Genomic DNA, 12,700 nt, shown 5'->3' with positions numbered 1-12,700 from the left:
GAGTCCTCACAGGATTTTAACATATTTAATCGCTGGTGGAGCACACAGCTGGTAACAACCTTATTGCCAGTCCCAAGTCTCCTCCTGGAATTCCCAAATTTCAAATGCATATCATCATGTTCCCTGGACCCAAAGGAAAGGAAACCGTACTCTGTGTAGTCCTCTGGGATCTATAGCTCGAGCTTACGGTCCTATCTTTTTAGTAGCTTGTGGCCTCCATGGGGGCTGTAGGTTCCCAGAGAGTGTCGAGGTCTCAGATGTGTGGAGGTTTTACTCTGGAGTCCACGTTATAAATGATACAATGCCCTCTCAAATTGTCATCATGGGCAAAACAACAGGTAGGACATATTCATGGGTCCCATTGTGAAAGCAGCTGGACCCAGTGCTTAAACGATGGGAAGCTGTCTTTCTCCGTCTCCCAGCTCTGCCTTCCAGTGTGTCGCATCCTTAGGCAGGCTCCCCCTCCATGGTGGCAGGCTGACATTCTACCAGCCAAGGGAGCCCAGCAGGGAGAAGGGGCTCCTCTCTTCTGGTGGTCCCAGCCAAACTTGTGGGAAACTCTCACGTCCTCAGCTTGGGTCCATATTTTTTCCTAAACCAGTCATCAAAACTCCGGTTGGTCTGATCCAAGTTCAGAGCCAACCTCTAGAGCTGGAGGGTGGCATCGGCCTCATGTGGACCACACAGATGGAGCTGAGGGCGGGGTAGTTTCCCAAAGGAAAACCAAGGTGCTGTTTCCAAAAGAAGGGGGAAGGGAAGCTTGGCAGAGGGAGAACACAACACTCCTCTGTTCATAGCCTTTTAGAGTCTCCTCATGGTTTTCTGGGAGTCCACAAATGGCATGGTCTGTGACATAGAGTACAGAATCAGTAAAGGCTTAAAGAATGAATCCACTGGCGAGCAGCCTGGCCACTTTGTGATTACTGGCTCATAAGGAGCACAAGACCTCAAACACTTAGGGAGCATGGCTTAGCAATGCACAACAGAGAATGCTCGCTGAGTTGGGATGGTTTGGATGGGGGGGTGAAGGGAAAGGGGTTGAGAAGATATAGTCCTTTCTGTGTTGATTTCAGAAAGGGCAACCCAAGAATTAGAGAAATTGCTCCCATGGATCGAAGAAGCAGCATATACTTAAAGCCTATAATGAGAATTACTTATGCATTTCTTTGATCCCTGGTTCAGTGAAATTCTGATCAAAATTTTGCAGTGATTTATAGGTCAGCTCAGTAAAATAGAGTGGCCACAGAAACAAGCTGGATACAGATGTATGAGAGATCTGAGAAGGGAGGAAGAAAGAGAGGACTCCATAGGGAAGTGGGTGCCTCTGAGGCCCTAGGTAGAGGCAGGAGAGCTGTTCTAGGAAATTACCTACCCTTTGAAAGTGATGTAACAGGGTTTCCTGTGAATATCACAGTAAAATGAATATCTATCAGTGAATAATTCGGAGATAAGATCCTACTCTAATACAGTGCTGAAATGTGCCACAATTACATTTGCTACAGCTCCACAATTAACTTCTAAATTTAGTTTATTTTGCTTTTATAGTCACAGATATTCTTTTGCAATTATGACTTGATATTTGTAACTATTTTATACTACGTTTTAATAATACCTCCTCAAAGATTAATATCCACTCCTAGTGGTTAGAACTTGAAATAATTATGGTCTGTTTAGCTTTGGTTCCTTATTGAGTCTTAAGTTAATTATAAAAATATTTGTAAGTAATAAAAAATAACCTCATTGGGTAATATGGGCATTGGTATTAAAAGCAAAAGAGAACCAGGAAATTTAGTTGGAGTCCCAAAGGAGTCTTTGGCTGAGGAAGCTTTGGGAAGCACCAGGCTGGATGTCTCCAAATGTAATAAACTCTTGGCCTAAGCATAGAAGAAGAAAGTAGTAGAGAGAAATAGAAAGGGGAAATGGAACAACCTTCTTTGTAAAGAGAAAAATCTCTGAAAAATCGCTTTTTTATTCTCTGTGTGCTCTGGAAGAAAACAGGCTAATTTATATATAACTCTCCCTAAAAAAAAGTGGGGGGGGGGCAGCTAAACTAATAAGACATTGAAAAAAATAACTGAGATCATGAAACTGATGGTGTAATAACTATGGTAGAAATATTTTATAACCTATTAAAAATTTAGCTGGCCAGAACAGATGAAATTGAAATACACACGCTTACCTCTAAAATCAAACATGAAAACATGATTGCCAGATACCTTCCTGTGTGTCCCTCCAGATCTACTCTCCATGCTTCTCCACCCTGCGCTCTGCATTGGAACCTGACCTGTGTGAACCACATCAACAGGGCTCTGTCCTGGGTCTGGCCACAGGGGAGCGCCAGCAGGAGACAGGAGGGGACAGAGTGGCCTTGGGCTGTGAGATTGCCCGAGCCTCCTGGAGGTCTCAGATCCTGCCAGGCAGCCTTCTCTGTCTCCTATTTCCAGAATCCCACCCACCCCTCACTCTCTCAGGCCTAGGGGTACCGATGGAGCCGCTCTAGTATTAGCCCTGGATACCTGCAGAAGCCCTGCTGGCTTCCCTGCACCCTGTCTGCTCCACTAAAAGTATTCCTTTTATTACTCAAGTATCCTGAATGATCCTAATTAAAGTCATCTCTTGATGGGATCCTGGCTGATACAATACGTAATGTATTTGGTTGAAGAAAAAGTAATTCAGTTGTAGAAAAAGTTCTAATAGCAGTCTGTGCCTCATTTTATTTCTAGTCCTAACATTTACTAGTATTTTTATTAGAGCTGAGTGCAGGCCAAGCTTAGGCATAGGAAGGTTTATGACCAAAGATGCCTTTAGTCCCCTACCCGTGATCTAGACATAGACACAGAGTGCAGGAACGAAGGCTGCTTGGCTTTTAGCACAATGACATGACCCGGCTGCCTCCTCCCTGTTGTCTCCAAATCCCGACCTGGTCCTTACTGCCTGTCACCCTTCCTTCTTTCCATCGGGCAGTGGTGGGGCTGACAGCACTGTCTGTAGTAGTGTCCAGGACAGTAAGCACACAGTAAGTCCACTCGGGGAGATAAGCCTTACTTAATAACAAGTAATAAAATTATTCAATCGGTGTCTAATAAAAGATGAAAAGAAACTGCTAGAACTCCAAGCACCTCAACAGCATGAACCAAGTCTCAGTCATGTTTCTGGTCCCCAAACCTAACACAGAGCCTGACACGCAGCGGGGGCCCCCGAAGACACATGTGGAGATGAATCAGTGTGTTCAGCTCTAAGGGACAGTAGGCTGGTAAGCCTATGGGGAGCCACACTCACTCGTGTGTCCTTAGTGTATGTTTCTACCATGTGCACAAGTTCCTTCCACTTTTAACAGAACATCATCCGTGTCTCCCTATCTGGGGTCATGGACGCCCCCCTTCGAGAATCTGGTGAAAGCAAAACACCTGTGCCAACACCAACACATAAATACAGGGCAACAGCTAAAGGTGGAAAAAAATACTCTCAGTCAAGATGGTCCATACAATTCCTGAAGCAGACACATTCCCTGTGCAGAAAAAGCCCAGGGCACAGGGTGCTCCAAGAGGAATCTAAGAAGGCGCATTCCAGGCCAGACCTCACATCTTCACCCAAACCCAGCTCGTGATAATGGATACCTATGGCGCTGGTGGCTGGTGAGGATCAGCGCTCTCCCCATGGGCGGGGCTCTGTGCTAAACGTGGTGCTTGCCTTGACCCAGCCCTTACTACACCTTCACCCGGCAGGCACTGCTATTATCCTCATTTTAAAGATGAAGAAGCTGAGATACAGGGAGGTTTGGCAGATTGTTCCAAGCCCTAAAAGTAGTTAGGAACCAAGATTAGAAGCCAGGCAGCCCCCCTCAAATGCTAGCACTAGTCTGCCCTGCTCCCGCACCAACGAGCGTACACCTACTGCTGACTACCTCATCTCACTGATGGAACTTCATCAGCACTCATTTGCTGGGCATCTCTGGAGTGAGAGGCACGGTGTTAGTTGCTATGGGAGGGGCAGAGAGGCACAGAACAGTTTGCCCTGAAGGCACGAGTGCCGGGAAAGGGGGTGGGCCTAATGCCTCATTTACATGAATAACCCAGGCAGCACAGGCGATGAATAACTGGGGAGAGCATGAGAGCCAGGGAGGGAAAGCACTGCGCGGGTGGGCCGAGAGCAGCCTGAGGGGAGACGGAAGCTTCAAGGGAAAAGGAAACTTGAACAGGAATTCAGAGCATCTGAAAAAATTACTGGAAGGAATGACAATGAAAAGCAACTGGTTAAAAAAGACAGTCACACTCTAGAAAGAGAAAGTATGTTCATTATTAATCTATAACATGAAGCACAGAAGTTTCCATCTTAAATATGTTATTTGCATGATACGAAAGGAAAACATTATAAAGAGGGTTTTTTGTTGTTGTTTTTTTTTTTAATGTCATTGGAAGATACCACTTGGCAGCAGGAAGGTTCCGGATGGAGTCTGTATACGGAGAGCCCAGTGTCAGCTTGGGAATGTATGAGACCCGTGCATCCAAAATGGACCCGTCCTAGTTTGGGGTCTCACTCTGTGCCAGGCTCTGTGCCAGCTGCCAGAGATAAAGAGATGAACAGAATAGGGTACCTACTCTCAAGGGACATACCATCTGCTGAGAAAACCAAACTGCTTTGCAATTTACTATAAAAACTTTGTGATGCCCCATGATAACAGGGAGGTGGACAAAGAGCCTATAAGATGAGGCCTGGAAGGTTGACAGGAGTCATCCCTGCCCAGACATGCGGGTGGGGAGCAGACGGTCCATTCTAACACTATCTGAGTGGACTTTAGAACATAAAACAAGAGATGATCTGAGAACCATCAAAAGAGCACTGCAAGTAAGCAACATACAATTACTATGTTGGGCACTTATAAAATGAATTACAGTATGTACAACTGTGGGTGTGTTTTGGTTTATGGCCCTGAAAGAGGTTAGTAAACTCTTCCGGCCACCAGTGCCTGGAGGTGCCTGTGCTCGCTCCTTTTCTCAGCTTCGTCTCCTGCCACTCCCGGTTGTCTTTGTAGCTTCCAAAGACCCACAAGGGCATACCCGAGTCAGAAGGGTCTCTGAACTTCTGCACGTGCTCTTCGTATCTCTATATTTCAGTCAGAAGTCAAGCTTGAAGTCTCAGAAGAACGTCTCTGCTCCTGCTTCTGCTCTCCCGCGTTGAGCATCTGTGCATCACTTCCTCTGATGGGTTCTCCAGTGCCTTGTTTGTACTGTTCCTCCTCTCTGGCAGACCTCCCAGTTCTCTAAGGAACGTCACCCTGAGCTGCCAAAGCTTCGGACTCAGTGCCCAGTGAGGTCACATGTTGGGGCTCAGCCCAGCATCTGGCACATAGTAAGAACTCAGTAAAAGTTTGCTGAAGAACGAAGACACAAATGAAGGCAAGTTCACATCGTTGGGTCTCAAAGGGACCCCGCCCTCGGCTGCGTGGGCAGCAATGCTCAGCTGCCCCAGACTGAATGACGGGCCAGCTCCTTGGTCAGGACCAGTCTCCCTCTGAACACTTCACCCCTCTCGTCTGCTCCACTCCCCGACCCCTGGTCTCCCTGAGTGTTCCTGTCTTTGGGTCAGGAAGCCTATTTATCTTGTCCCGGGACTCTCCTTGAAGGAAAAACAGCTTCTAGGCTGAGGGCTGCTGGGAAGACTGCCCCCTAGAAACAAGAGATGTCTTCCTCTCTGTAGTCTTGTTTCCCTTCTGGAAATTCTCACAGTCGCCATATCTACTGGTCAAGGTTATTAGAACCATGCATCAACAATTATCAAACACTGCCTACAGATGGGGGAAAAACACATAGCATTTAATTCTTCCATCTCTCTCTCTCATGTGAGAGCTACATGGCCATGTGGGTTCATGCAAATATATTTATAAAAGTGTGGACATACACACCGTTGTGCTGGAGTGGCAGAATTTACTGTTAGAGAACAGTTTTTCTCATACAATTTTATTTATCCACCCACCAAAAATTACACAGGATACAAGTAGTAGCACCCCACGGTTTATTTTTTCAGACTGCCACCAACAGACACGCCAACCTCTCCTTTTTTGCTCAACCTACACACCTTTTAGCAGTGGTATTGTGATTTTTTTTTTTTGACTCTGTTTAGTCCTTTTCCCGCTAGGCCTGCAAAATTGGAATGTTTTCGGAGGCAGCCCATTGCATTCTAAAAAATGTATTTTAACTGTCTCTTTTTACCCAAACTTTTTCAAGGTGCTAATTAAAAGCGTTTATGGTAATTGTGCAAAGCCAAAGCCTTTAGCCATCTGCTTGCAGGCCCTCCTCCTCTGCTCCATCCCACATTCGAATCCCAGCACACTCCCACCACACCCCAACTTCACAGTGGCTCCGTCTGCCCTGGCCCACACTGGAGGCTCCATTGTCCTAACACAAAGTAGGGAGGCACTGGCCTTCCAGAAGAACACATCCGTGAAGCCTAGAGGTAAGGTTCCGCTAGGTACCGCTTAGCTCTAAGCCGACAGTTTCCTCATCTGCAAAAGCTCAAGTCAGCCAATCAAGACACACTTATAGAGCACCATTTATGTACAAGGCATGATGAATGATACTCAATCATCAGAAATGTGGCCCTTCCCCCTCAAAAGAAGCTCATGATCTAGAAGAGAAGAAAGGCTTTGCACTGAAATAGACACCCAGTAATTCTGGGCCACACATGCTGAAAGCCAACAGGAGGTGAAGACAGCAAGGGAGCTGGATACACGTGGTGGGGCTGGGGAAGGAAATCTGAAGGGGAAGTTGGAATAGGAAATAATCAGTCAATCAGTCTGGTCAAAATACAGTGAGAAGAGGTACATTAAGACCAGACTGTCAAAGTCCTTTGAGTGAAACCATGACTCGTTGCAGTCCTTGCCAGCTGCCACCTTGATTGATGTGAGATCTCTAAGGGACTGTACGGGAGCTGGCTGCAGCTATTCAGGCACGAATCAAAAGAAGGACATTATTATTACTTTCTGCCTTGTTATATTTACTTATTTAATATAGTGACTACTATATGCTAAGCCTTATTTTAAAGGATTTATTAAATATCAATTCAGTGAACACTCACAGCAATGCCATGAAGTCAGAATCATTATTTTGTCCTTTCTTCAGTTAAGGAAACAAACATACAGAGTCTAAGAGACTTGCTCAGTCTGTACCTCTGCCGTCTCTCTTGCTTCCCAAGGAAAAGCAGATGGCGAACCAAAGGCTTCTGTTTGCTGAGCCGCGCAGAGAGGCAAATCAAATAGCAAGGACAGAGACGAATCAGGAATGTCTTCCTAGAGCTTCTTTTGAAATCCTCTAAGACTATCACTTACTGAGTTGTTCCTGAAAGCCCCCATGGCACCAGAATTCCATCACCCAAAAGGAGAGAAATGAAATGTCTGCAAGTTTACCAACTGTATCAGCTGACTAAGTGACACCTGAATTGGGGTGGGGGGAGCTTACGAAAGAACAGAGGAATGTGAGGAGGGAGGATGGAGGAGGAAGGGGTGGCGGGGGTCATCCTTAGTCTCCATGGAGAAGAGAACAGGGTATTTTTCTCAGATGCAGAGGGCTAAGGATGAAGACTAACCTTACACCCCTCACCTCTGCTGTTTTCCTAGTGTTCCATTTTTTGTTTTAAGTTTCCTTTGAGAATTAGATGGACTTAGTTTTTAAAACTGGGAGGAGTTAGTGGTGAAAGGAAATGGGACGAGGAGAAATCTAGCACAGTGGGGAAAGGAGACAGGTGAAGAGAGGGCAGAGGGAAAGAAGAGAGGAGGCCTGTTACACTACCCCAGGGGGAAAGAAGGATGAGAGACAGTCTGAGAGTCAGAGGACAAAGTCTGGGACAGCTTTTCACCAGAAAGAATCAGTGCTGGAGCGTGACCCTGTGAAAGAAATTCTTCCAGGCCCTGGGGTCCATAACCCGCAGTTTGAGGAATGCTATCGGGTCGGCCCCACCCACAGAGATACTTTACACGTAACAACTGCGCCAGATGATGGGAACCGAATGGCTAACTTCATGGACTTTCCCAGCTGGAACAAGTAAAACTTTTTCCTTGATGAGCTCAAAATGCTGACCAATCATTTCATATAAGGAGTTAACCAGGAAAAGCATATGTTGGTTCAAAAAGAAAATGGTGTCGGGCAGTATAGTTTTGCTATTTCTTTACCAAGAGGAGAGCGGGGAGGAGCGAGCGGCTGGGGAACAGAGGCCTCTGCCTTTGGCAGGAGAGCTGGCTGAGCATGACAGCACTCCACAGAGCTTAGACAAATGGCCGTTTAGGAACCATCATGTGATTCCTATGTAAGCTCGTCTTGGAGCTGTTAGCTATTTACAGTCTAACGCTTGAAAGTCTCTTCAGACTCTTTAAAGATACTAAAATGATGACACATTTTAAAATGTTGTAATAAAGTTCCTGGGCTTTTTTTCCCCCGCCATTGGTTTAATCATTTTCATGGAAAATAGGAAGCATCCAAAGTAACATGTTCCAGTGCCCACGTGTCTGCGTCTTTCCCACTGCTGCCCGACACACATGGACAAAGAGTATTTAGGGCCAATTCCAGCTAGTTAGGAACAAGGAGAGAAAGGGATGATTTTCCAACATCAAGTCAAGCTGGGGACTAGGGAGGGAAGGATGGGGATCTAAGGGTACCACGTGTAGTAGCACAGTGGTTAAGCAAAGGGTTTCAGAGTCAGACTGTCCTGAATGCTAACCCCAGCTCTGCCTTTCAGTGGCACGTTATTTCCATCTCTTTGGGCCTTCGTTCCCTCATTTGTAAAATGGAGCTAACAGTACCCATCTCATAGGGCTGGTAGGAGGCAAGATAGACTCACACAGGTAGATAGTGGTAATGTAGGTAAAGCAGTGGCACCTACGGGATCTTAGTAATTGATAGCTGTTATTATTCTCAGACGCATGTCTAGTTGGACCCCACTTCACTAGGCCTAGTAGGAATTTTACAGAAGCCAAAAAAGTCAAGAAAGCCCAGAGCTGCCCTCAGAAGGGCAAGCACTCTGGATTTAAAAGGGAGCTCCAGTACTGATTTGATCACCTGAGCTAAAGCCAGAACAAAGAAGCCACCCAGGTGGCCTACAAAGTATGACTCCGAGCTAGAGCAGACCTAGGAGGGCCACCCCCAAATGAAATGGGTCCTCAGAGTTAGCTACACAAAGATAAAGCAATGAGAAAGGATTCCCTTCACCTTTGTATGACTGACCTGATTCTATTTTTCAGTTTTATCTCATATATTGTTCTGTTTGGGTTCAAAACAGATAGCACCTTTCAGCTAACCATAAAAGCTCCCAGTCACCTTGGGGGCATTTTTATTGCAGAAGTGAAGTAGAGTTGCCAGCTCTAGCAAATAAAAATACGGGATGCCCAGTTAAATTTAGATTTCTGATAAACAATGAATTTGTTTGGTCTAAGTACATCCCAGTACAATATTTGGAATGTACTTACACTAAAAAATTATTTGTTGTTTATCTAAACTGTGAATTTAACTGGACATCCTGCGGTTTATCTGGCAACCCTAAACAGTGGCCAAGAATTTGCCCTTTGATTAACCTGAAGACTGGCAAAGCAAAGTTACCTCCCATCCATAATTAGTACTGCATTGGAAAATACCAAAAAAAAAAAAAAAAAAAAAAAAGAAGAAGAAGAAGAAGAAGAAAAACCCCAAAACCAAAACCTAAAAACCCCAGAGTTTCAAGGGCTGTTACTTCTCAGCAAATACAGTACTAAATTTACAGACTTTTTAAAATATCATTTCCCCACCCAGGGATTTTTTTTTTTTTTAAAAAAAGCATCACAATCTAGAGGAAAAAAAAAAAAAACAATGAGAGAGGACTTCCCCTGTGATGATATGAGAATAATTATTGGTCAACTGACGTTTAAGACATGACACTTGTAAGAGTGCTGACCTCTTGCTTTTCAGCTTTTCTAGAAAGAGTGGCCAATAGGGTAAGTTATGTCCTTCCAAAAATCTCTCTTCTCTATTTTTCATGAAAAAACCATACACATACAGAAATTATATTTCCCCAAATGAAGCATTTTCTTTGGCAGGTTCAATGCCACAAAATACTATGAAATTAGCCTCTGGGGCCCAAAGGGCACTGCCTAACAGCGCTGGCCATTGTCTTCAGCTACAGCTGCAGCCTGGCTGTTCACACTGACCCCCGAGAGAGGTCGGCCATGTCGCGAACAAGGCCACACAGTAGGTGGACCATCCATGCAAACAAACAAATACAAAACTCCCTCTTCCTTGGTTATATCAAAGCCAACTGAGTTCTTTCCTTCCTGATTGAAAGCCAACAATATTCCTCACTTTGCAAAATATCCCCAAACAACCTTAGGTTCAAGGTCCTTAGCAACTTAAATTTAGAAAGAGGTTTACCCTGTGGAGCCCTGGGAATTTTAAGCAAATAATACCATTCTTCCTCGTTTTTTTTCTTCATGTTTTCTTCTCAGACCTCCAATCTACTTACTAAGTCTGCTCAGGTATAGCAGTTACTCCTGCAAAGGTTAGGAGCCAATGTTTCCAGGAGTTGTTTTTTTAATCTTCTTGAAAGTACTGCATGAACCTCCTGGGCCAGGGTGCAAGAGGGCCTATGGCCAGGTGGCACGGGACAAACACATGGAACTGGCCTGTGCTCACCAACCCGGCACCAAAATGTACCAGTCAAGAAGTATTTCCTAAATCTTAGGGACCACTGGTGAAAATCCACTGGTGCTTTGATGGTGGCCCAGTAGGTGGTGACCACGTGATGAATCGTGAAAGAAGAAACTGAAGAAGAAAATAAATTATCATATCCTCTTGGCATAAAGCTTATATAAGAGACAGAGTGAAATGAACTGCTGCTTTCTCTAGGAAGCCCGCCTTGAAGTAGTCAAGGGAAGTCACAGCCTCTAATTCACCTGATTTCCCTGTTTCTCTCATAGATATATAGAGATAGTTCAAACTGTATGACATACGTATCAGTCCATGTTGGACTGCTCCCTGTTCACCGAACATCCTAAGCTCGTGGGCCCCTGAGCCATTGCTAGCATCTTTCTTCCGGACTGCTTCCCATCTCTCACCCATGCCTGCTGAAATTCCATTTACTGGTCAAAATTCAGGTTTGGGTCCTTCTGAGCTTTCAAAGTAGCATTTAGGCTACTTCTTTTAGGAAGGCTTCCCTGAAATGGTCTCTCTTTTGCCTCTAAGTTCCTAGTGTGTTCTGTTCTTCCCACTTCTATGCAGTCATTACCATCTGATTGGAAGTAGTGATGGACTTGTTTCTCCCACCAGTTAAAATGCCACCTGAAGGCAGGGACCAGGTCTCACCCAGCCTTGTTCCAGTGGAGCAGAGGGCAGGTACTCAATCTATGTCGGCAGGATTGATGCAATTGTTAACCATGTCTTTGATATCTTAGTAACATCTTCTCTAGAAAACCTCTGCCGATGACCTTTCTGATACTGCACAGCACTCTTCTCTATCACAGAACTCATGACCTTATATTGAAATTATCTGTTTACATATGAGCCACTGGACTGCCAGTTCTTAAGGTAGGGAACTTGTTTCACTCATCTGTGAGTCTGCAGTGCCTAACACAATACCTGAAGATAAGGGGGCTTTCAAAGTAGTCTTTAGGTAAATAAATATTTAATGAGATGTTCAAAGTGGATTATAAGCTCTTGGTGGGGGGTACACACATTCACATCCTCTGCACCTTCTCTTTATAATCAAGAAAGATTAATTGATGTTGACATGTGAGGTAGGTTCTGTAGCAAACAGTTTCTCGGTTCTTTCAAGTCGGTCATACCATCTGATGACCAAAAATATGGAAACCCTTTCTAAATATAAATACTAATCTCAAGGCTTCATGTACTTTGAGAAACTTGAGACTTAGTTGTCTCAAATGACTTCCTGGATAGCCCTCTTCCTTAGCCCAAGATAGCTTCAACAATTTATTTTTGTACTTCAGCATGACCTGCATTCCAATTATGATCATTATTTGGTATTTTCAAAATAAGTCCAACTGAAGTTCTAAACCTGGACTGTGGTGATGGTGATATAATTCTCTAAATTCACTAAAAAACACTGAATTGTATACTTACGATGGGTAGATTTATGGTATGTAAATTATGCCTCAATAAATCCGTGAAGAAAATGAACTTAGACTATGCCACAACAGGAAAAACATCTTCTTTTTCCTTTTGACCTCCAGGGTCTACCATGGTAACAGATAGCGTGGCTGTTCCTTGTTAGCCAGGAGGTGCATCCACGCTGGCAGGGGAGCTCAGGCAGGTCACCAAGTGTAAACAGCTCTGTAGAGGTCACCACAAAGGCGCTGTTGTTCTATCTCACAGCCGAGAAGGAAAGGAGAGTCGCCATGGAATATCTACTCTCTCTTGCATCCCTAATTAGAAACATGTGGACGAGGGCCCACCCACGGGTCAACTCAGCCAGAAAGGCCCTGTTTCTTCTGCCTAATGTTGCATGTTGGCTGAAGTTAAGACCTCTCCCTGGGCCTGCCATGGGAATGGTTTCAAATTATAGCAGTATCTCCAAAAGGCCACCATCAAAGCACCAATGGATTTTCACTAGAGGCGCCCTGTAATTTGAAAAACACTTCCTTGACCAGCACATAATGAGTGCCAGGTTGGTAAACTGGAACCAGTTCCATTTATTTGTCCAGTTCCACCTGGCCATAAGCCTGTTGCAC

General features: G+C 44.8%; 1 protein-coding gene across 5 annotated transcripts in view; it reads right to left on the bottom strand.

Annotated features, from left to right (window-relative positions):
• The window catches only part of RAD51B (RAD51 paralog B), a 697,181-nt gene that overhangs the window by 301,389 nt on the left and 383,092 nt on the right, over positions 1-12,700 (bottom strand). The gene's annotated exons all lie outside the window — the stretch shown is intronic.

This window comes from Camelus dromedarius, chromosome 5 (assembly GCF_036321535.1).
Source record: "Camelus dromedarius isolate mCamDro1 chromosome 5, mCamDro1.pat, whole genome shotgun sequence".
In the NCBI taxonomy this organism is placed as follows: Eukaryota; Metazoa; Chordata; class Mammalia; order Artiodactyla; family Camelidae; genus Camelus; species Camelus dromedarius.
This window is presented reverse-complemented; position numbering and strand designations above follow the sequence as displayed.